The sequence below is a fragment of the Monopterus albus genome, unplaced genomic scaffold, assembly GCF_001952655.1.
Source record: "Monopterus albus unplaced genomic scaffold, M_albus_1.0 scaffold60.1, whole genome shotgun sequence".
NCBI lineage: Eukaryota > Metazoa > Chordata > Actinopteri > Synbranchiformes > Synbranchidae > Monopterus > Monopterus albus.
The window spans coordinates 2,349,706-2,372,571 of NW_018127940.1; positions in this window are offsets into that span (position 1 = coordinate 2,349,706).

A 22,866-nucleotide genomic window follows, 5' to 3' on the forward strand; every position below is an offset into this window, starting at 1 on the left:
TTCCTCTGCTCTCTTTTTTCTATTCTTTGATTGCCCTCATGCAGAAAGGATAGAATGCTGTGTGTATGTGTGTGCATGTGAGAATGGTTAGAGAGAGCCAGAGAAAAAGAGCGAGAGAGCAGAAATGGTAGTGCAGTGACATACAGATCCCAGATGTGATGCTGCTATAATTTGAATTTTATGCCTTTGTTATCGCTTTAATCATTTTCTTTATTCGTTTTGTTTCAGTGGTCTGGGAGAGACACCTGATAGGGTAAACCACCTAGGGACCCATTTTTATTTGGAATGTGGTGCAAGGTCTAATTAGAATTTGAATTTTGCTGAGCCTTGAAATGGCTGGTACTTTATCCTGATCGCCTTAGATATTGTTCCAAGTCAATCATTTGTCATTGCAAAGCATGCTGGGAAGGTTCTGCTCATAAAGCCCTGGGTTTGTTCATCATTTTTTGCTACCCTGGCATTTTTGTCCATTTAGGCAGCCTGATGTAAGGATGACAGTGGTTATATATCCATGTTACGACACCAGCACACTATGGTTGGACTGCTGGTGTCACATCCATCTGAGTTCTGTCACCATTCAGCATCTTTTACAGTGTGCACATTTTCTTTTCTGAGTTCTGTCACCATTCAACATCTTTTACAGTGTGCACATTTTCTTTCATCAAAGAAAGCAGTCAGAGAGTTAAAGCTTTATTTATATTCAGCATACAGTGGTGGGATGTACATGGTAACTAGTTACATTTATAAAATTTCTACTTGCATGCAATAACTCACTGCATTTGAATACATTTTTTACAGATATTTTTGTCACTTGAGTCCCTGTAGTTTATGCCACTTTATACTTCAACTCTACTACAGTTCAAAGTCAGTAAGCAAATAACACATTTTGCCTCATAATTACGTTTTAGGTCAGGATTTTACACATACAATCCATGGCCAGTTTATAAAATGTAATAAATGATTTCACCTTATGTACTATCTAGCAGTACTGTATGAAACAGTTTAAGTTAATTTCATCCCAGCAACTATAAAAAAACACTGCTTATTCTTCATTAATAATGATCCAATAAAATAATAATGTAACACTAATAGTACAATTTCACTTTTTATTTGATGTTGATGCTAACACTTTGGTACTTTTACTTAAGTAACTTGCAATACAGTTTGAATGCAGGACTTCAGGAATCATTTTGTAGTGCAGTGTTAAAATACTTCTTCCTGCACAGGAGCATGCATAAGAGAAAGAGACTCAAACCAAAGGAAAAACTCAGTAGTGCCACTTTAAAGGACAGGAATTATACATAGTAATGTGTTTTTGTTTTACATTTATCATCATGTCTATTTGTTACACAAACAGATATTCAACATAGAAACAGAGAACAGAAAAGTTTAAAGTACTTGTTCTCAGACTGTTCTCCCACAGTGTGAAAACACATGGTATTTGTGTGTGTGTCATTTAATTCCTCCCAGGGACAGGGGACTAGTAGCTGTCCTGTATGTCACTGTGTGAGCAGGAGAAGGTAATGGTGTTTTGTCACAGCCCATCTGGGTTAACGTGTGTCCTCCTCTCAGGTCCTCTCCAATGCATTTTATTTCCGCAGCTCCTCCTTTGGAGAGATTGGAATTGACAGGCGTTAACATTTAGAAATGTACCAATAAATGGCATTCATGGCTGCTGATATGCAGTTGGCTGGTGGTATATTAAGAACAGTACAGCAGCTGTAATATTACATTGAAAGTGAGAATAATCTGTTAATTGTGATGTAATTATGTTTATAACACATAGAATGAGTTTTGAGTCATTCTCATTTATGCAGTTTGGTAGTTGGTTGCATTATAAATTGTTTTCCCTCAGATCTGCTTGAGAAAGCAGGTATCTCTCCACTATACACATGGGACTAGACTTTTCTGTTAATTGTGTTCAAATTTAATTTGAACTGAAGTTAAAAGTCTGGAAAGCCTGTATTTAACTCCTTTGAAAATGAAATAAAATTCTTCTGACAAGATGATGGATCACCTGTAAGTCTACCTGACACTGAAATTAGGGTTTTTAATGACATGCTGCCTCCTCCTAGATGTGAAATTCAAATTCCCTCCCTGGTCTCCCTCCCTGTCGTCACCTGTCCCTTTGACTCGTGTACGCCAAACACAGGCACTTTGTCTTTGTCACTAGGAGCAGGACAATGTTTTTCACCAGCAAGCTTTTGTATTAACCAATCTCATATGGAACTGAGGACATAGCTCATTGAGCACCATGTTGTTGTTACGTGAGCGTATTTTTCCTTTCATAGGGAGCAGGCACAGATTTCTTGCACCACTCATGTTATCCTCACTGTAGAGGCATCCTTATTGTTCTATACATCACTAGAACGGAATTCAAATTTTTGTCAATTTATAGACCAGATGAAGAAAATGAATAATGTTTTAAAGGAAACTAAAAATGCACAAAAAAGGCATGTTTCATGTAAGCAGTAAAAGACAGCTTTACAATCACTTTATATAGAATCTGGTGCATTCAGACATTAAAGCTGCACTCAAGGATTTGATGTTAACATTTGAGCTATTGTAGCACGGCGGATGACGGCGGTACAGTATGGTGTCACCTGTAATCTGGTGTGGCACCTCTCATGAAAACCCACACTGTCTCCCTTGTCACCCCACAATCCATCCTGAAGCATGAAGGAAAGGTCCAGGCTGGCTCTGGGACTGGGGACAGTGAGAAGCAAATGAAAAATCAATGCTACTGTGACATATTAACTTATCCCCCAGTTTCATAACTGGCATTAGGTGTCGGGAGAAATATGTGGTGTGGAGGTGGTTGGTTGGCCCTTATTGGCTTTCATGGCCAGTGTGTGCTCTCAGCTGGTGGAAGATGTGGGCGAAAGTGGTGAGTTGCAGAAAAATGATAAAAGACTAAAAGCCCAAGGACTTCATCAGTTGTTTCTGCTGGATTCATAGTGAACAACATGGAGGGCTGACTGTCCTTTGTGCACGTCTCTGATAATGAAACCATGTTTCATTTTAGTTGTCCATGTGCATATTTGATTTACCACAGAAATACGACCTTGTCTATGATGTCAGTGTGGCCATTTAATAATTAAAGAAAAATCTAAATTAGTTTTGGTTAAATTTTTATAAAGTCAACATGTTTTCATTTCATGACTTTCAAATCACTTTTGACTTTTTCAAATTTTAACTAAGGCAACAGTCAGAGTGCTAAACATGAGCATGAAAAATGCGTTAAGCATGCTTTAGTTGCTATTTCAAAAAGAGCAAATGAAATACATTTTCAGTAAATGTTTTACAGAGACATTCTGTATGAACATTTTGCGAGCTGGTGCATGCAAGCTCATTAAAAACTCTTCCTAAAAGTAATTCAAGATGCCTGAACCACTTGAACCACTAATCGTAAAATGTTAACCTTTGCGTCTTCTTTTTGCACAAATCCTTGTATTTGTGACAGAAATAAATAAATATGGAATTTAGAGGAGAAATAAAGGACAAGTGATTTACGAAAATGACATATTTTATTGCTGTCTTTGCCTTTGAAGTTCCTCTTAATTCAAAATAAGCCTGGCCTTCATCTGTCACATCATAACAATAATAATCTTCAGCGAGTCAGTGGAAATGGTGAAGAGAAAAATAGCCTTCACTTGGAGAGCCGGTCTAATCAGTACTCTCTCTCAACTGTTAAATGTATTTAAACACTAAATTAACAACCCATAAAGGGCCTCTGGTACACTACATTCAAATTAGAGCCAGTTCTTATTTACTGCCACAGAAGTGCAAAAGTGACACTTTCCCTGATCACATTAAGAAAAGCAACGGAGTGACCTTGGCATAATGGAGGTGGATGAGATACGAGCACCACCACCCTCATCCTCCAAAACACACAGATTCCCCGTATCCTCAGCCAGCAGGCGGAGATGAAAAAAAAAAGAGAGAATGATAGAAAGAGGATGACTGTCCTCATCTACAGCATCATTAAATCATCAACTAATGGTGTTAGCATCAGTTCAGCTTCTAATGCTGAGACGAACCAGCAAGATTTATGGGAATGACATCAGAGAGTTGGAAAACAGAAGAAAAAAAAAAGAAACACTCCAGGAGCCAGGGTTCTAGTTATAAAAAAAAAAACCTCAGCCAGCCTGCAGTTCACCTCTAAGTTCTGTGCAGGGGGTGTTGGTGTCATCTTGTTTAGTGGGAGTTCATCGTTCACATATTTAATGCTTTAATTACACCTCAACAGCTGGGCATAGTGATTTAAGTTTATGGATGTGAAAGCTCTTAATTATGAAGCAAAATGCATAAAGTCATTTCTGATGGTGGATGCAGACAATTAAATTTATTTAAGATTTTCTGCAGAGGCAGAGAAAACGGCTTTTTGAAAATGACCCTTACTGAAATGCACAATATGCTGTAACATTTTCTTTAATGTATGATCAATGTGAATAGGAGGCATCAATCAGGAAGCATTATGGTAAAATACAAATGAAACTCTGTTTTGTTTTGGGGTTTTTTCACATTTAGTGGATATAGGAAACGGTTTCTTAGAGCAATGAAGGACAAGAGACTGATAGGCACAGTATGGATCTAAATTGGGATTTCAGGAGCCATGGTATGGAACTGCAATCTGAATGCAGTCGTCAGCTCTACATAAACCAGAATGGGTAACACCTGGCAGTGGTGGCGGTAGCAGCTTCTGATTTGGCATTAGTACAAACAAACAAAAGAAATGCATATCTATCACAAAACAACATCTGAGCATCTTATTGTTTAGTATCCTGTCATATTCATGCATCACAGTAGTAAAAGATCCATCAAGTATTTAAGAAAAAATACTTTTCATTTTGTTTGTCTCCATCACAACTGCGCAAACTGTATCCGCTGATGATTGTATAGTCAGCTGCAAGGGAAGCTTCTGACATAATCCTGTAAATGGATCTTCAGTCAAGAGTTTTATTCTTTTGGCCAAATGTGTGATGAGTAATTTAAGGGGTCTATGGTGATGTCAGCCCACTGAGAAGTGTCCATAAACTGCATAAATGCACACTGCATGAAAAAGACCCTATGTAAAACCTAGACACTTATGCACAGATCCATGTGTCCACACATGCTACAGTATAAGCACAAGCACCATATAAAAAGCACTTCTTAGACACAATTTAATCACATTATATTTAATTGTGTGTGTGTGTGTGTGTGTGTGTGTGTGCACAGACAATACACATGCAGTGCTACAGAGGCCTAAAGTTAAGTTTGTTGAGATTTGTGGTCTTTGTGTGCAAAGAGAGGGAAAGTAATGCGTTTAAAGATGATACATACCTAGAAACACTTGCAGCCTTAATGGCTTGGCTTCACTCACGATGGCTTTTACTTGCAGAGAGCACAACAGCCAGCCAAAAATTAAAGACCACCACTGACTCTAATCCCCTTCACAGGGTTTTTGTTATTTGTCCAGTGAAGTGTATTTGTCCGCCAATCACTGACAACCTCACACTTTTATGGTGCTGATGTGTCTCTTTGGTTAAGTTTTGCTCACATTATTTGGCAAATTGACTCACAAGTGCTATTTTGTAACAGAAATGTAATGTGGCACATTCTTTTCTTTCTTCTTCTCTCAGCATCCTTTATTTTTACTGGGCTTCTCTCTTTCTGTCTCCACTCCCTTCCTTTAAAACTGGATTTATTTAAGCTAAAATAATTCTTTTGAATACTTTGTAAAAACTGCAGGAGCCATAATATCACAGCCAGTTTTGATGGCATCATCATTATGTATAGGATCTTTCAGTGAATAATAACCCATGATCTGTCATTATTCCTGTTAGTGGCACAGCAAGTTGTAAAGGTTAGGTAATTTATTTTAATGTTTAATGCGTCAGCTGGTATTGCCATGCACTACTGTCCTGATATATTCCACACTTGAAGGCATTATTGTTCCATTTTACCAGAGCTCATAATCCTGGAAAAGTACTTGTCATGAATAATCCACAAAGTCTTATTTAATTATTTTAAGGTCTTTCTGTGGTTGATACTCTTTTCTGTAGGTCAAAAAGAAAAATGAAAATAGTATATATTAGCAGTAGATTATAGCAACATAATTTATTTTTCTAAAAATGCTAAATAAATATTCCTTTTGTCAGAAACCCATTTTAGATAATCATTTATATATATCTTTCTGAAATCAACCTACAAATGTGTTTTACAGTAAAATAAAAATGCAATCTTCTTTGATATGTTTCTTTTTATTTAAGGTTTTTGTATTAAACCATGAAAAATAGGTGGACAGATTCTGCCTTATGAAACTTGGAGTGGGAACAGCAGAAAAGGGCCCCACATACAAAGACATTTCTGTACAGCATATTCCCCAAAGATGAATAGCTGTTTGGTGGTATGGTCGTGCAGAACAATGAGAGGGATTTCAGGAAAATGGGCTTTGGTGTGGCATTGTACGCATACATTGTGGAGGGGGGTGGGGGGTGGGGGGATCAGCACGCTTGAGCGCATTTAAATTTACACAAACTCTCTAGGAATGACAGTGATAAATGTTACACTCTATTCTACAATATGTTTAATGCATAGGTCTGAGGAGTTAAGTTTTTCCCTCTCGCACGAGGCTGCTGTTGTAGTTACCACTATATGCTACATCAGATTCCCTTCCATTAAAATGCCAAGTGGCACAGTGAAGACAGCAGGAGAATATGACACAGAATCTGTTTACCTGTCACCTCCATCCTTCCTTTTTTTCTCCTTTTGTGTGCACGTGGCCGTGTGTGTATGAATCTGGGAGTACATGTGTAAGAGGTCAGGCTTGACATGTTTTCTCTTTTATATTAGACCAGAAGAAACAGAACAATAAAATGTACAGGAAAAGTCTCGTCATAATCAGTAATGCATACATAACATTTATACTTTGTCTGGTGTATTTTGCTTTAGTGATCAAACCTCAGCAAAAGCATTAAGGTACTGTAAGGATGGACCATCAGGCCTCTCTGGGGAGTCTGGGGGGGAAAAACTTATCGTTATCACAGAAGAAATTCACCTGTGACTGGTCACATCTTGGTGCATTGCCTGTGCTCTGCCCGTGGCTGTCACAGAACAACCAGACCACTGCTGTTGAAACATGGGAAAATGCTTGAGCTCCCTCTCTCTCTCTCTCACACACACACACACACACACCTACACATACAGTATATGTACAGAGAGGCACTTGTGTGGATTATAAGAAAGTGTATGGTGGAGTCTCTGACCTGCGTTTGATCTCCTGTAAGCAGGGTCTGCATGAGCAGCTGAGTGTACTTCTACTGTACGCGTACCACTGTAAGCACTGATAAGATAACGTGCAAGCTTGATCTCTCTTAAGGATAAGTGTTTTGGCTCACGGTGCACCTGGAAAGACATGGTAACACCTGAGTGGATGTTTTTAAAATGTACTGTATACCAGGGTGCCACAGTATGTATCAGTGAACCAACTGGGGATTATAAGCACACACACACACACACACACACACACACACACACACACACAAATACAAACTACTTTTTATATTCACCCTTAGCCTAGATTTCAGAGAGATGTTTCAAGTTTTTTAAAAAAACTTTACAGTGATAATAAACCTTTTTTATATAGCCAAAAATATAAAAAAATATATAAATCATTGTTCAGCATTCCACTTGTAAAAACTAAATAATTTTATTGGTCAGATATTTTGTTTACCCAGTGTTATTAATATATTTGTGGTTTAGTATCACACTGGTGGTGCTGTTATAATTATAAAAATAATTTGTTGCATTTTGTGAGTGTGGACAATGTTTGTCATGTTTTTGACAGATTATTTGCTCATAACTCAAAATATCCAAATGTTTCTGAACAAAACTGTTTAAATTCATCTCTTTTTAAAGCAACAATAGGCAGCAGGACAAAAAATCTTGTAATACAACTTTGCCCTCATCTGAACAAAACAGCATTACCAGTGAACAAGTGCAGAAGTGTGTGGCTCAAGCAGCATGCAGCCATTATATTCTTTAGTTTTATGATCCATACAATAGCTCTGGCCAAGCACAGCTCCTTGTGTACTGTAGTAGGCCCACTGTAAAGCTTGTAATATGTAAACAAACAAGCCCAAACTTTCTCTGATTTACAGCATTAGCGGTCTTGGCCGGGGATCCTTCACCACCTCCAACAGGCCTGAGCCAGCCAGCAATTCCAGTCACAGACAGCTTGAGCACTTTCGATTTTATACCTCAGCAATTTTTATAGCGTCTTTAGCTCTGCACTCACAGTCCTCACTATATCCTCTGGAAAAAGAGAGCCTGCAAGAGACATGGAGGAAGAAGCAAATAACAATATTGCATGCATGCAAAAAAGCAAGCAAGAAAGAAAGACACAAACAAAGAAAACGAAAGCAGGTGTTATTGAAGGATGCTAAGTAGCTAGGTCATGTGACTTGAACTGTTTAGTGCTCTGATTGGTCCCTGATGCAGGATGCGGTGCCGTCCTGGCTTGTGATTGAATTGGCTGATGGTACAGCACTGTCTCAGTGCCTCCTGCTCAGATTAAGTAAGGTAGAGTAGCCAAGCCTCTGAGGGTTTTAGCATCTGTGCAAGGTTGCTGTAACTGATACTGTGAAGTTATAATTAAAGGTTCCAACTGAGAGAACCTCACATGATGCAGTTTACACCTTTCCTCTCTCCTGCAGGATAACTAGAGGTGTAATATGGGCGACAGGATAGCAGCAGAAAACTGCATTTTAACTACTGTCTAAGAACGTGCAAATGTGAGTACAGTGCTCAGAGGAAAACAAAGCTACATGAGGTCAATATTCAACCATCCCTTTATTCCAGAATAAAATGTCATTCTATATGTTGTCTGTCATTATCTACTTTACACATTTTTTATGGTAATCCTGCCAATAGAAGCTGTCTGTACAAACCGAAGTGAAGTACAACGGTTAAGTTCCACTCAGTCCCTATAACTGGATTTCAAAACATTTTTCTGTTCTCTTATTACAGACTCATATTACTGATATGCAACTCTGAGTAGATACTTTTCACCTTGTGAACAACGTGAGAGTTTTTGATTGCCACACACTGTCTCCCATTTTTCATTTACCTGGCAGAAAATCAGACGCGACTGTTAAATTTTGACAGTAGAGAAAATCTACTCCTTGCCATTAGAGCTAATGTCATGTTTCTGTGCTAATCCCTCATCATTTTTGGGCCTCATTGCCTATTTTTCTCTATGATATTAAGTATTCAAAGCTCATTTACATTCTTATTTTTCAATTTGCTGCTGCAGTAGTTTAATTTATTCCATATAATTTCTTTTTCTGAGAGGGACATTAATCATTGACTGTACGTTTTAGTGCCTCTGGGATTTTTTTAATCAATAAAATAAAGGAATAAAAGCCTCAGCACTGAGCTAGGTTAAAAAGGCTGTATGGAGGATTTGCTTCCTCAGTCCTGTTTTACTGGAGCTTTGTGCTGGTTCAAATTCATTATTTTGTCTTGCTGATGAATGTGTCCAAGTTCAGTATTTAGGTATTTCGGGATGGTGGCCCCTGGAGAACTTTCCAAAAAAAGTTATTTCTGTTTCTATTAGTGTTTTTGGATTTTATTTGTAAAGCAGTGACAAAAGCATGTCTCAGAAATAACACTCATATCAATAAGAGTCTCCCTGTAATGCTTCTGGTAGTTCTATATTTCTGGTCTGTTAAGCTGGAGGCCTAACCACTTTCATCCTTTTTCATCCTCCCCTTTCTTGTTGTTTCTTCATCCTTTCACATTCATTTTATGCTTGGCTATTCCGTAGGCTATCAGTGTATTAATGCTATGGCTTAAGCCAAACAGCCTCCGTGAGATAAGCCTCCGGCTCGTCATGTGGCTGTTCACAGTTTATACTTCGCTTTCCCCCCTTAGTTGGAAACCCCAAATCATTTAATAATATTAATCTGTTGTGTGTGTGAATAATATTAATCTGTTGTGTGTGTGTGTGTGTCCCAGATTTTGTGCTTCTGAATTTTTTTCTCAAATTTTTATTTATTTATTTAGCTAGTTTTTAATTTCCTTGTGTGGACTATAAACATTGCACATCTTCATTAGTTATTGAGTTTTTTTGAGAGGCTTGACCTTCCAAAGGTGTGAGTGAAGGTGGGGGTGTGATCATCTGTTGATGAAGGGTCTGCAGAGATTGGGGGGGGGTAAACGCTGATACATAATGCTGTGGGCTATAATACTTTGTGCATGGCTGGTCACAGGCCTACTAATCACAAGGAAAAGACTCCACTGTCTCACTCCATAAACCTGGCCCAGTAAGAAGACAGCCATGGGGGCACAATGTCACTTGTAAATTCCAAATTAAACTCAACTGCCCAAAGCTCCCTGGTGTAAAAACACCCTCACCTCAATCCAGCCTCCCCATGTCTTCCTCACAGCTGCACACTGATAGGTGTCCAGGTGTCAAGGTTGCGGAGTGGTCAATTTGTCCGCTTGTTGGCCACGTTTGGCTTGGTATGCATGTATTTCATGCTGTTGCTGCAACTGGGCCTGCACCCAACCCCCACCTCAACCACAAAACCCTTCATCCCTGCCTTGTGAGACAGCACTCTGTAGAAGCCTATGTTTAAAAAAATAAATTATACTATAGGGAAAATAGTTTATGTATATCTTTTTTTCTTTGTTGTTTCATAAAGTGCAAAAGAATTTCTCCATACTGTATGCATAGTGGCTACTTTGAGCATGCTATAGGGGAGGGGAAATGGTCTCCTTGAAGGCAATCTGTTCATTAAGATAATGTGTTAGTTCCAATTAAACTAACATTAAAACGGTCCCCATAAAGAGTTGGAGTCAGCGGTTTTCTTAACTTGCTCTTTTAATTACATCGTTCCTCTCCTGTCATTAAGGATATTAAAAATTCATTAACAAGAATAGTACTGTGTCACGGCAACAAATCAGAGAGACTTTCGTCTCATGTTGTCAGAAGATTATTGCCATTAGTGACTTTATCTGAAAGGCGTTAAGTTTTCTTTATTCGATGAATCCCAACCTGTGTCAACAGGTTACTCTAGTGGTGAACTGTCAAGCTGTGAAAACTTCACATTTATTTGCAAGGTGTTTTAATTTGGGATTTAATTGAAAAGGAGGGATACATTTAAGTGATGAATGAGATTTGGCAACATAGGGCTTTATGTGTTGTATTTATCCATTTATTAAATGTACATTTATTTGCAGCGGCATCCAGCGTCTCCTCTAATGTGATTCCATTGCCGGCTGTTATGTTTTCCGTCAGTTATATTTCTTGCCCCTAATTTGTTTTCATCAAATGTGTTTATGGCTAGCTGAAACTGTTTTACAGCTTCACTTATCGAACCGTGTGGCTGCTGCTGCAGGAAATGAGTCTGTCCATGAATAACATAAGCTCTACTAGTGTGATCATGCCAGAGCGAAGAAGGGAGAGAAACTACATCTGCATCTCTTTTGTATCATGACTGCTGCACAGTTTTCAGCAAATAGTATATGAAGCTGACTTTCTACTTTAATAAACGTCAGTGCATATACCAAGGCTAACCCACCTAATGATGAAGATTAAAGTAATAGAACAATCACACACACATGGGAAATGCAGCAGGTGTTAATGTGAAAATAATTATGGTTTTGGCATGAAAGTGAGGAATAATTAAATGAATAAATGTAGAACAACAGCTTTGAAATGTTTGTTGGCACAGAAATGCTTTTGTGTCCCAAGTATTTCCCTTGTGGTATCTGTGAACACCTTCATGCAAATCTTAGTCAGTATTAAAAAAAAATGAAGCAGAACTATATGAGTGAAAATTGGGCAAAATGTTGTGACTAATGTCAATAATGCACATTTTGACACGCATGTCAAATGTAGATTTTTAATGGCTAGAAATGCAGACTTTCACTTTCATTATAATACCGTTAGTGCTGTCAGGACAAATCTTATACTGACAGATGGGGACCCTCTCTGGCTTACTTAATAGCATACAGAATAGTGTAAAATGATTAAGTCATGACTTTTGAAAAATATGATGAGGCTGTTGAGAATAAGTGCAATAATAGGGAAATTGTAGCAATATTACCTGTATTAAAGCTAATCAGAACATTAATGTCATTTTACCTTTAGGGACTGTATGCCAATTATTGGGGAGGTGGTAGAAATAAGTGTATTATTTGTTATTATTATCAAAGTCCTTAAACAGGACTGTTCAAAAGAAGCAATCACCTGTGCAAACAAGGAGTCACTACAGCACCAGAAGATATAACATAACTTCCAAAAAACTAACAGTTTTAAGGTGCCCAGCAATATATTATGCTTTACTGCCAATGCTTTGTAAAGGCCGGTCTCATCTCACTTTAATTACACAAAGACACCCTTTTTTGTAATTTGATGTATATTATATTAGTTTTGTGAAATATTATTTAAAATCATTTTGATTAAGTGCCAGGTTGGAAGTTTCAGCCATATCCCACTACCTCTTTTACTAGTTAGTTTATTCGGTCTAGATGGATCATACATTAGCATGCTGATGTTAGTTTTGTCGCTCATCATTATCTTACAGAAAACTAGAAATTAAAAAAAAAGAAAAAAGAAAATCACCACATGAAAGGAGGCTTCTGTTGGTAAATTCTGGCCACGTCAACGGGTTCCCCCACTCCAAAACACCATCACCAACAAACCATACCACAACCCACAAGTGCAGTTATTGAACTGCATTACATTGCTCTATAGGGCTCCCATTACTCACTGAGGCTAATCTGTAGTGACTTGCTATGATCAACCAGCTCAGCCCAAATGGACTCTGTCATTGAATGTACTCAAAAAAAAATTCAGTGTCCAGCTCAAAATACTGATTATGACAAACTATCTTCACAGCCTCCTTCACTTCTTTCCAGTTCTCTTCACTTCTCTAATCAGCAGACCTCCTATATATGCTATTGATCAGGCTTGTGTGCGTTGGTGTTATTGTATGTATGTGTGTGCATGTGTTTGTCTTGTGGACAGACAGCTCTGAGCCTCTGTTTTTACATACCAACCCTGCTCTTATTGGCTTCGGTCTGGGGACCCATATCCCAGCTGTGGTGGAGATCCATCAACCCTGACAGGTCTATTGTATCACCACTCTTCACAGGCTCTGACCAACGACTCGCACTAAGATATCACTTTCAATTAGCAAAACATTCATGAACGTTCATTCATGGATTTGAAATGGCTGCAGCAACTAACAGGAAGCACACCAGGCTGCTAATTTAGAATATTTGCATTCAAAAATGATAATGTTCAACTTCAGTATTAAGAAAGACAAGACTGAGAACATTGCCTTCAAATTGCTGTCTGTTTCCTTCCTAATTCAATAATCCATGTTTTGATTTGTGGAATCAGCTCATCCATGTACTCCATCCTGTTCAGGCCAAAGTCTAAATCCCAGATGCATTAAGCAAGAAGCAGAACACACTGCGCACAAGTCTATCACAACAGTATCAGTAATCTCATAATCTACTTAAAATTTATTCCTAAGCTGGACATGCAACAGTACTGTATATTCCAGCAGTTATCAACAGGTATTTGTAATCCACATACTTTTACATCATAAACTTAGCTGTCATTATTTCTATTTTGATAGACAGATGATGTGAATTTCCACCACAGTTAGTGTTTAACCTCGGTTACAACAGGCTCACTTACAGTAATTATGATAAAGGATTGCTATCCTGTGGCTCCAGTGTGAATGTCTGGGTACAGATATGGCAGAAAATGCATTTTTATCGTTACTATGATTGTTCCTATAATATAATACAGTACTTCCTGAGGGACACCATAGACATAAAGCAGGTCTTTTAACATTGCCAAAGAACAAATAAATGTCGTCTTGATCAATAAATTTAGTATTTATGAATCAAAGAGGTAAGCTCACTTCAAAACTAAACAAATGAGTGTTGATGGTCCTCAGAGGTCTGAGGATTCAGAATTCCAGAAATGAATGGGTATTTGAATGATTGCTGCTGTGACATGCTTGCTGTGATAGAATAACACATTTTGTTGAACAAATAGGCCCTCGAGTGCCGGCTGGTCTCAGGGGTCTGTCTATAGCCCCAAGGCTAAGGCTTTCACAGAGATGGGCTGCTCACAGCATGGCTGTACCTTGACAAACACAGTGTCTCTGTGTGATTGCAGGCATATTGTTAACATAGTGTACAGTACATTGCAGACCTACAGCATAAAGACATATCTGTTGGTGCATGCTGAGTGAAGAAATATTGTACATATTGTATTGCCTCCCCTTCCCAAATGCAAACTACTGGTGCTGACAGCAATTTAAAACTGTACAGAAACATCTACTGTTTTTCTGGAGCTGAATCATAACCTGACCTCTCCAGATTACCATGTTGAAACAGTGTGTGAGAGAACGCTCCAGCAGGGGTAAAAGCTTTGATGCTCAGCTTTGTTCAGTGGTGCCTTAAGAGACATGTTGCTGGTGTTGTAATGGCATGAATCCTACACTGCAGCCTGGTAGCCCCACACAGCATGCTCTTTGATGATGTCACAGGGTTAGATAGGTACCATTGTAGATATGGGCTTTCAGAGAGCCACTACTTCGAGCATCTGTTTAAAAAGAAACACCCTCTCAAGTCTCTTTGACACAGCTTTTTTTTTTTTTTTTAAGGAGAGCTGGACAAAAGCCACAGTTTCTTCTGTGATATCCTGTTAAGGCTGTTCTGGAGCCAGCCAAGCATGGCCTTCCTTCAGAGAGCTGGGGCAACATCATTCAGCTTCCTCCGTGTGATCCTAGGCACACAACAAACCCTGTGGTCTACAGCTCAGTGGCCAAGGAAAAAGGCCCGTTACACAATGTCTTTTACTCATACGCACATTCAGAGGCACGCACAATATGCATCCCCCCCATTAGGGCATGTTCTACACATTACAAGCACAAGTGCAAGCATGCACACAAAAAAGTAAGTTTTATTCTTACAAAAGTGCTCTAAGGTACAAAAGGTCTGTCATAACAATTGCTATCCTCCTGTACAATGATCGTCCTTTGTGTCAGAAGAGCAATCTCCTCTGACAACATATATATTATACATAGACTGTGTTCATTGTACATTCAATTTGACTATTGTAATTAACATACTGTGTTCATATTCATGGATGCACCTTAATATACAGTTTTGGTTTTTATTTTATGCTTTTTTTTTTGTTTTTTCCATCTACCTTGCACTAATGTACTATACAGTGTAGCATTAATCTACTATGTGTATTACTACCATGGATGTTAGTCTAATATATGTTATGGTCTTTTTTATTGTATTTTGTTTATTTATTTTATATATACAGTATCTTTAAACTTTAAACTATCTGTCTATGTATCTATCTTACTTAGCTCACATACTTCATTTAACAAATGGAAAAACAGCTCCTTAACCCTACTTTATTTTCAACCATTCACCACCAATGACAGGCCAGCTTGTTACGTTATGAACATTGCAAAGGGCTTTCTAACATCAAGTGTATGTTGCTGAATGGTTCTCACATTCAGCAAGAAAGAAAACAAAGGTCTTTGTGCATGTGCTAAGAGACAAGTTGCCACTCCATCAGACCCACTGTTATCACTGAGCTCAATTAGCTCACTGCCTACTCTGTATAATCAACGGCCCCAACAGAGTAATCAAACAAAATCTAAATTAATAGCAATTCCAATATATTGAGGAAGAGGTATGAATGGTGGGCGTGGACAAAATACAGAAAGCATATCTCAGGGGCAAACATGATAGAATTACAAAATGAGCAGCTTGCAAACTGTCTCAGCTTTGATGAAGAAACATTTAATTATCCCCCTGGTGGAAAAGGTCTCCTATTGTCTAAAGCTAATTTCTCCCTTTTGGCTACTTCCCTACCCAAGAGGCCTGTCTGTCTCAGGTTACCCTCCCCCTCCTCCTCCTTACCAGCACACTGCCACCCTGGGTATCAGGATCTCCTAGCTCCAAAGACACCCACAGCCCTGACTTAGGTCCAGACAGTATTTTGTTTGTTAAGTGTAGCCCAAAGATCTGGGCCCTTGAGAAAAGATGAAAGGAGGCATGCCGCCTCCCTCTCAGGGAAAGGATCAAGCAGGTCAATTTCCTCTGACTTTGTCCTGTCTTGGAGTTTGTATTCCCTTCGTCCACAAAGGCCACCATTGGACCGGACTGGAGACTCGCTATTTCTCAGCTGCCCTGTCTCTGCCCCCATTTGATTCACAGAATAATAGATGGCAATACATACCTCCTAAGCACAACTCCTTTTTAAAAAGTGAAACAAGAGATAACACTCCCTAGAAAGGAAGGGGCATCCAAATAGAAACAGATACTGTATAATTCTCTTTAGTTTCAACACAAAGTTTTTGTGGGACACTGTGAAAACAAGATCATTGCAGGAGAAAACATTAGTTTTTTCTGAGACAAGGCTGAAATGTTTTCTAACATTTGAGTATTTTATTTCAAATATTGTTAAATCACTATTTAGCCCTGAAAAATTTCTCATGTTTTCCAGATAATAAAATTAAATACATTCACATTAGGCCTGACAGTGGATTCAGTTTACATTGAAATGTAATTTAAACTGGGAATATATTTGCATAGTGAATTAAAATTAAGACCTAATTATGCTAATAAATTATTAAATGTGACAGGGGATGGTTTTCAAATCAGTTATTATCTCATTTTTTGAGACAATAGTTACTTGATAGTCTAAACGACATTGTACCAGTTTGGCTGCAGAATTGCACAATGGTGTTAAATATTCAGGTTGTGTTTAATTACAAAAAAAAAAGAAAAAAGAAAGAAAAACAAGCTCATAATATTTAAGCATTGTTTCTTAAACACACCCAGACAAATCCTTTTTCATTAGGAATTAGGTTTCTTTTATACATATTCCTCAAATTAATTTTGCAAGAGGCTGTTTGAAACAAACCGCACTGAGATGGAGAGAAGTATGAGCCACCATCTGAGCTGACATGAATTAATTCAATAATTAACATGTGCACTGGAATTAAATATTACATGAAAATATAGAAAAGGTTGACATTTTAAAAAGGTGACTTTATTGTTCACAAAAACAATAAGAGCAAAGGAATCATAGAATTGAGTCTTATGCGGATAAAAGGTCAAGTTGGTATATTGCATACTGTAATTAAAACAAGATCTTAATAGATTGTGTGTAATTTTGACTTATGTGTGTTTAATCAAGTTCATGAAACAGTGACATGGAATAGCAGTGATTTCAAACAATCAACATTTGAAACAATTTCAGTAAACGTCAAAATATTAATCATAGGAGGTAAAACTGAAGCACAGTTTCCAAAAAGAGCACCACTTCACTGAGCATTGCCTGAAACACAGTGAGAAACAATGCAACCAAAATCAAGTGAACAAACAAATCCTCACCATCATATCCACTCGGACACAGAGCAAACACAAAGGGTCAGCCCATACAAAAAAACCCAGCATACAAATATATGATTTCTCAAAAAACATCTCTGTCTGACAGACAATGCCTCCAGCAGGGGTCCTTCCTTATACAGGAAGCAGACAAAGCGCCTGAGCAAAAAAAAATGTTTGTTATCAGTAGTTTTCATGTTCACAATTTTAAAATGTGTAGCCATTTTAAACAACACTAAAACCAGAGATGTACAGTATCTCTTTGGTAGATGGCTTTTATGTGAGGACGTCTGTTGGTAGTTTGACTTAATTAAAAATCCCATAAGGATAAGTATAGCTTTTTAAAGGCGAGAACGTAGAAAAAAATGTAACTTCGTTCAAGCTGATCCACCAGATTTCAGCAATCAAAGTGTGGGAGATGAATAGCAGTGGGTTAATGAACTGGCCAAACATGACATTTTCCTCAGCACTAATTAACACAGTCGTAAAACAGAATTACTGTAGCTGAGATGGCAAGCTGTTGATGAAGAATGCTCATGTATGAATTTATAGTTGTCTGAAAATTTTTTGGCATATGATTCCTATTTGGGCTCATTACGATTCTGAAGGTAGAATCATTTTCAAGAGTGAAACTGGGGAAAAGCTGCTTTGCATCTGCCACTTTCTGAATGCACCTCACACGCTGTCAATTAATTTGTTCTATTTCACAAACCATCCCTTTATCAAACACAAACAGGTTTCCTTCACTATGACTGATCCACATATCAGAAATAATCTAATTCAGAGAAAATTCTGCAGAATACGCAGCATAAAAGAATAAGATTTGTGTGTAAAATTAATAAAAATAATGTATTTCAATCTCCAGTATTTTGTGTTCATTCTTGCATTAAAAATATAATTAATACCACAAACAAAAACAAACATGATATGTGAATTTTTTTCAATAAGGTTAAAATATTTTGTTAATGCAACGATCCACACAGCTATTGGATTAGCAAAGTATTATCTAATGTGTTTTTGTTTTGGTTTTTTTATGTACTGTACTGATTTATGACATTTTATCTTCTTATATGCTTTTTCAAAGCATTCGCAATACCAGGATTTTAGGTGGAGAATTAGTATATTAATATTTTCTGTCTATAATTGATCAAATTTAATGTTACTTAATTTAATTTAAAATATACAGTATCAGAATCAGCCTTCCACCCTGTGTCATACATGTGCAACTGTAGAGTGTAAACTCATTTAGGTTTTCACATTGCCACAGTAAAAGGCTTTATGCCTTAACAAAGTTAATGTTTTATATGCTAAGCTGACAGCGGGTATGTAAATACACCTCTACACATTGTTTTAAACTTTTCTTCATGATGCGACTAACATCGTACAGCCAGGCGGAGCACTGAGGGGAAGTGGTGGATGAAACAGGTGGAAGGTAATGAAGAGTATCATGGGGTAATTGATGACCCTTCCTCAGCATTGGGGATATTGTTCCAAGACTTAATCTTTGTCATGAGAGAGAGAGAGAGATTGTGTGAATGAGATGGAGGGAGGAGAGCTAGAGGCTTACTGTGTGTCAGCTTTCTCTCTCTCTCTCTTTCTCTCTCTCACTCCTGTGGGTCAAGTAAACAGCCTTCGCGGGGACAGCTCAGGGGCTGGTGTCTGACCAGCCAGGCTGAAAATGGCCCTTGTCCATTCCTGCCATGTAGCATTTCTTTCCCCAGCTGTTTGTCCTTTGTCATGGACACAGCTTGTAATAAGAAGAGCCAACATATTTATGGAGTGGCCGACCTCACTGGTACACAGGTCTTTCATCTGCCGGGCACAAAACAGCTTTGTTACTCTTTAACAATTCACAAACCCACACAGTGCTGAAAACTGTGTTTTGGGGGAGTTTTGGGGGAGTATAGCCTCGTGCGCATACAGCAGACTAGTTTACGTGCCTGCACTGATGTGTGGGTTTGTTTAGAAGCAAGAAAATGGAAGAAAGATACATTTGTTTTCTTCAAGAACACTGTTGTATTTTTGTCTTGAAACTCAGACTCTTCCCTGACCTTGACGCCCATTAGGGTGTTCATGGCGACTGATTTGTTTTGCTGTGTGCGGTGGCCGTTCTCTCAGCAACATTTTATGAGTGATTAGTTAAGCTTCAACTGAGTTCTATGAAGAACCTGCAAGGAGAGAGTCAAAGCAACATTCAAATTGCTCTAGTAAGGGGAGTCCAGGGTAGGCTTAGGAGGTGGAAAAAGAAATGAACAAAAGAATCCTTTGACAAGTCTGGTGTGTGTGTGTGTGTGTGTGTGTGCTTGTGTGTGTCCAGAGGCAGGCAGGGGATTCCCATTTAAGCAAGTCAGTGGTAGGTTAACAAATTGTATTAGCACTGCAAACAGAGATGGAAGAAGTACTCAGATCCTTTATGTAAGTAAAAGTACCAATTCAATAATACAAAAATACTCCATCGGACCTAAAATTCCTGCATTCATAATGCTACTTAAAAGTACAAGAGAATTAAAGTTCTAAAATAAATGTAGCCACTCTACAGTACAATATCCTCTGTGAATAATGTATTATTATACATGACATTATTAGATTGTTAGCACTGACACAGCAATGTATAACTAGATAGCTAGGTAGTTTAGCCCAGTGGTTTCCAACCTGAGGATAAGGTCCCTTCTAAGGCTCACTGGGTAAACCTGAGGGGTCAAGCAATGATTAATGGAAGAGGAAATTAGTTTTTATTTTTAGACTTTTGTATTGGAAAATGTTACTAAAATGAAACAATCTACAGAGTTTAAAAGGAAATGTCTCTTTGGTAAAATTTCTCATAGACATCTGAACGACAGCAAAAGGTCTGAGACAAAATGATTAGGATTTACTGGTTTAATCTAAAGAGATGGGCTATGAAAATATTTTATATGCTTGTTTTATATTCTTTCAGTGTAAAATGTTAATCTGCAATGTAACTGATAATTATAGCTCTTACTCTAAATAAATGTACCTGTAGTGAGATAAAAAGTATAATACTTCCCTTTATATTGCAGTCAAATAGAAGTACTAAGTAATAAAAAAAAATCCCTCCAAATTTTTCTCAAGTACAGTTATTTTTATAACAGTTACTTTCCACCACTGACTGCAAAGCTACAAAACTTACAGCCGCCGTGTCATGAGGTTAATGAGTTAATATTACTCTTAGAACAAATTACACCAAATCTTTTATTTTTTTATTTACTAAAGATTTTCTCTCTCTCTCGCGTCACTGATAACATGTGATCTTAGCAATGTTTACTGATATCATATACTTTAAAGTCCCTAATTTCTTTATATCATATTTGATGTTTGTGACATCTCAATACTTTTACCAAGGTTAAAGAGTGGGAATGTGACCTCTTTAATCAATTAATAGTTCACATCACATAATGACAGTTGTATCTAATGAATACTGTTAAATGGCCTAAATGCATTTTAATCCTCTCCATCAAAGCATGATTACAAAGGACGGGTATATCAAGTGGTCCTTTCATTTGGTTAACATGATCAAATTGACTCCTGTGTCATGAGAGATGACACCAATGGTAATTAATTTCTCCATTAAGGGTGGCCGATGTGACAGCCATGCAAACAGAGCGGAGTGACAGGGAGGACACGATAACTTCAGCAAACGGAAACAACCCAACTGCAGAGGAGGAGCACTGGGTAATCACATTATCTGTATGCAGGGAGAGCATCGTTCATTAAAATAAAACAACACTGGCTACATTGTCTGTCGCTGTATCATCAGCATATTTGCACATGCAGCAGATTTCACTATGGCCATGCATTTACATATAATAATGAACTTTTTAAAATGCATTTTAAATTAGTCAAGTGAGCCATTAGAGTGCTCTACGTGGGTTTTTCCAGCAGAGACCTTACTTACTCGTAGTTGCACACATTCTGTTTTTTCTTTGCTTTTCTTTTCTTTTCATTTATTATTATTATTTATTTATGATTAGATGTTTATTCAGCCTCAGATCAGATGGGTAAGCCTATGAAGTTAACACAAATCTCTCTGTTAGTGGATTAATACACAATGATAGAATTTATAGCAATGCTGGAGAAACAGAGAATTTTTCTTTTAAGCCTTTGAGTATAGATTCCAAATATCTCACACCCCACAGCATCTTTCTGTATTGCTCACAACCTTTATCCCCCTCCAGCTCTGAATGCAAATCATTTGTGGCTATCATACAGCTTGTTAAATAATCTGTATATTTATCAATGAATGTGTTTAAGTGTGAAGCCAACTGCATGTGTTTGTCTACATGCTGTCTGGTTGCCTAAGGGGGTTTTGATAAAAAGTGAAACCAACAGTTACTCTTCCAGCAGCGAGACCCGGGGGCTTCTCTCAGGGAGGGGGCAATTGTCCATCATTTTCACCACAATGCTGCCATATGGGGAACAGAAGGATCACCCACTGGCTCCCTGCCAGAGAAAAGGCAAACACCAATCCACATATGCATAGAAGTGGTCATTTAGAGCCACCGCTTTTTACCATAACAACAGATGAAATACAGGAGTCATTTTGTTTTCTCTAAGAAGTATTGTTCCAGGGGCTCACTGCCTCTTAAGCTAGCTCCATATGAGGCAGGATAAACTTAGGGGCCCAGGTCTTGGTGTAAATAACAAAGAAAACCTCAATTACATGCTTTCTAAATCCTATCGAAAGAAGAAAAGGAAGGGAAAAAACACTCCATTTCCTTGGCTCTTGGAAATGGGCTTAACTTGAGACAAATGAATATATTTAAGTGGTTATATTTGTGTGTGTGTGTGTGTTTTCAGGATGTATGCTATATACGTAACTTGGAAAACTAAAATGTTTAATGCTCAATATGCCTTATAATTCTAATATTAATCCACAATAATCAACAGCACAGTGGCGCAGTGGTTAGCACCGTTGCCTCACAGCGAGAAGGTTCTGGGTTCGGGCCCCACCCGGGACCTTTCTGTGCGGAGTTTGCATGTTCTCCCCGTGCTTGTATGGGTTCTCTCCAGGTACTCTGGCTTCCTCCCACAGTCCAAAGACATGCAGCTTAGGTTGATTGGTGTCTCTAAATTGCCCATAGGAGTGTGTGTGTGGTTGTTCGTCTATGTGTTAGCCCTGCGATGGATTGGCGACCTGTCCTGGGTGTTCCCCGCCTTTGCCTGATTGCCGGCTAGGATTGGCCCCAGCCCCCCCCCCCCAGTGACCCTGTTCAGGGACTAAGCGGTAGAAAATGGATGGATGGATAATCAACAACATGTAATCATACAGTATGAGTGGCTTTTGGCAGCAGCTACACTTGCAACTTTCGTGATGGACATTAATAAAATTAGCACAGTAAAGCAGCTGTCATCAAATGCAGTTAACTGATATATTTATGAATTGTTAACAGTTTAAATTTAACAAAAAAACATTGT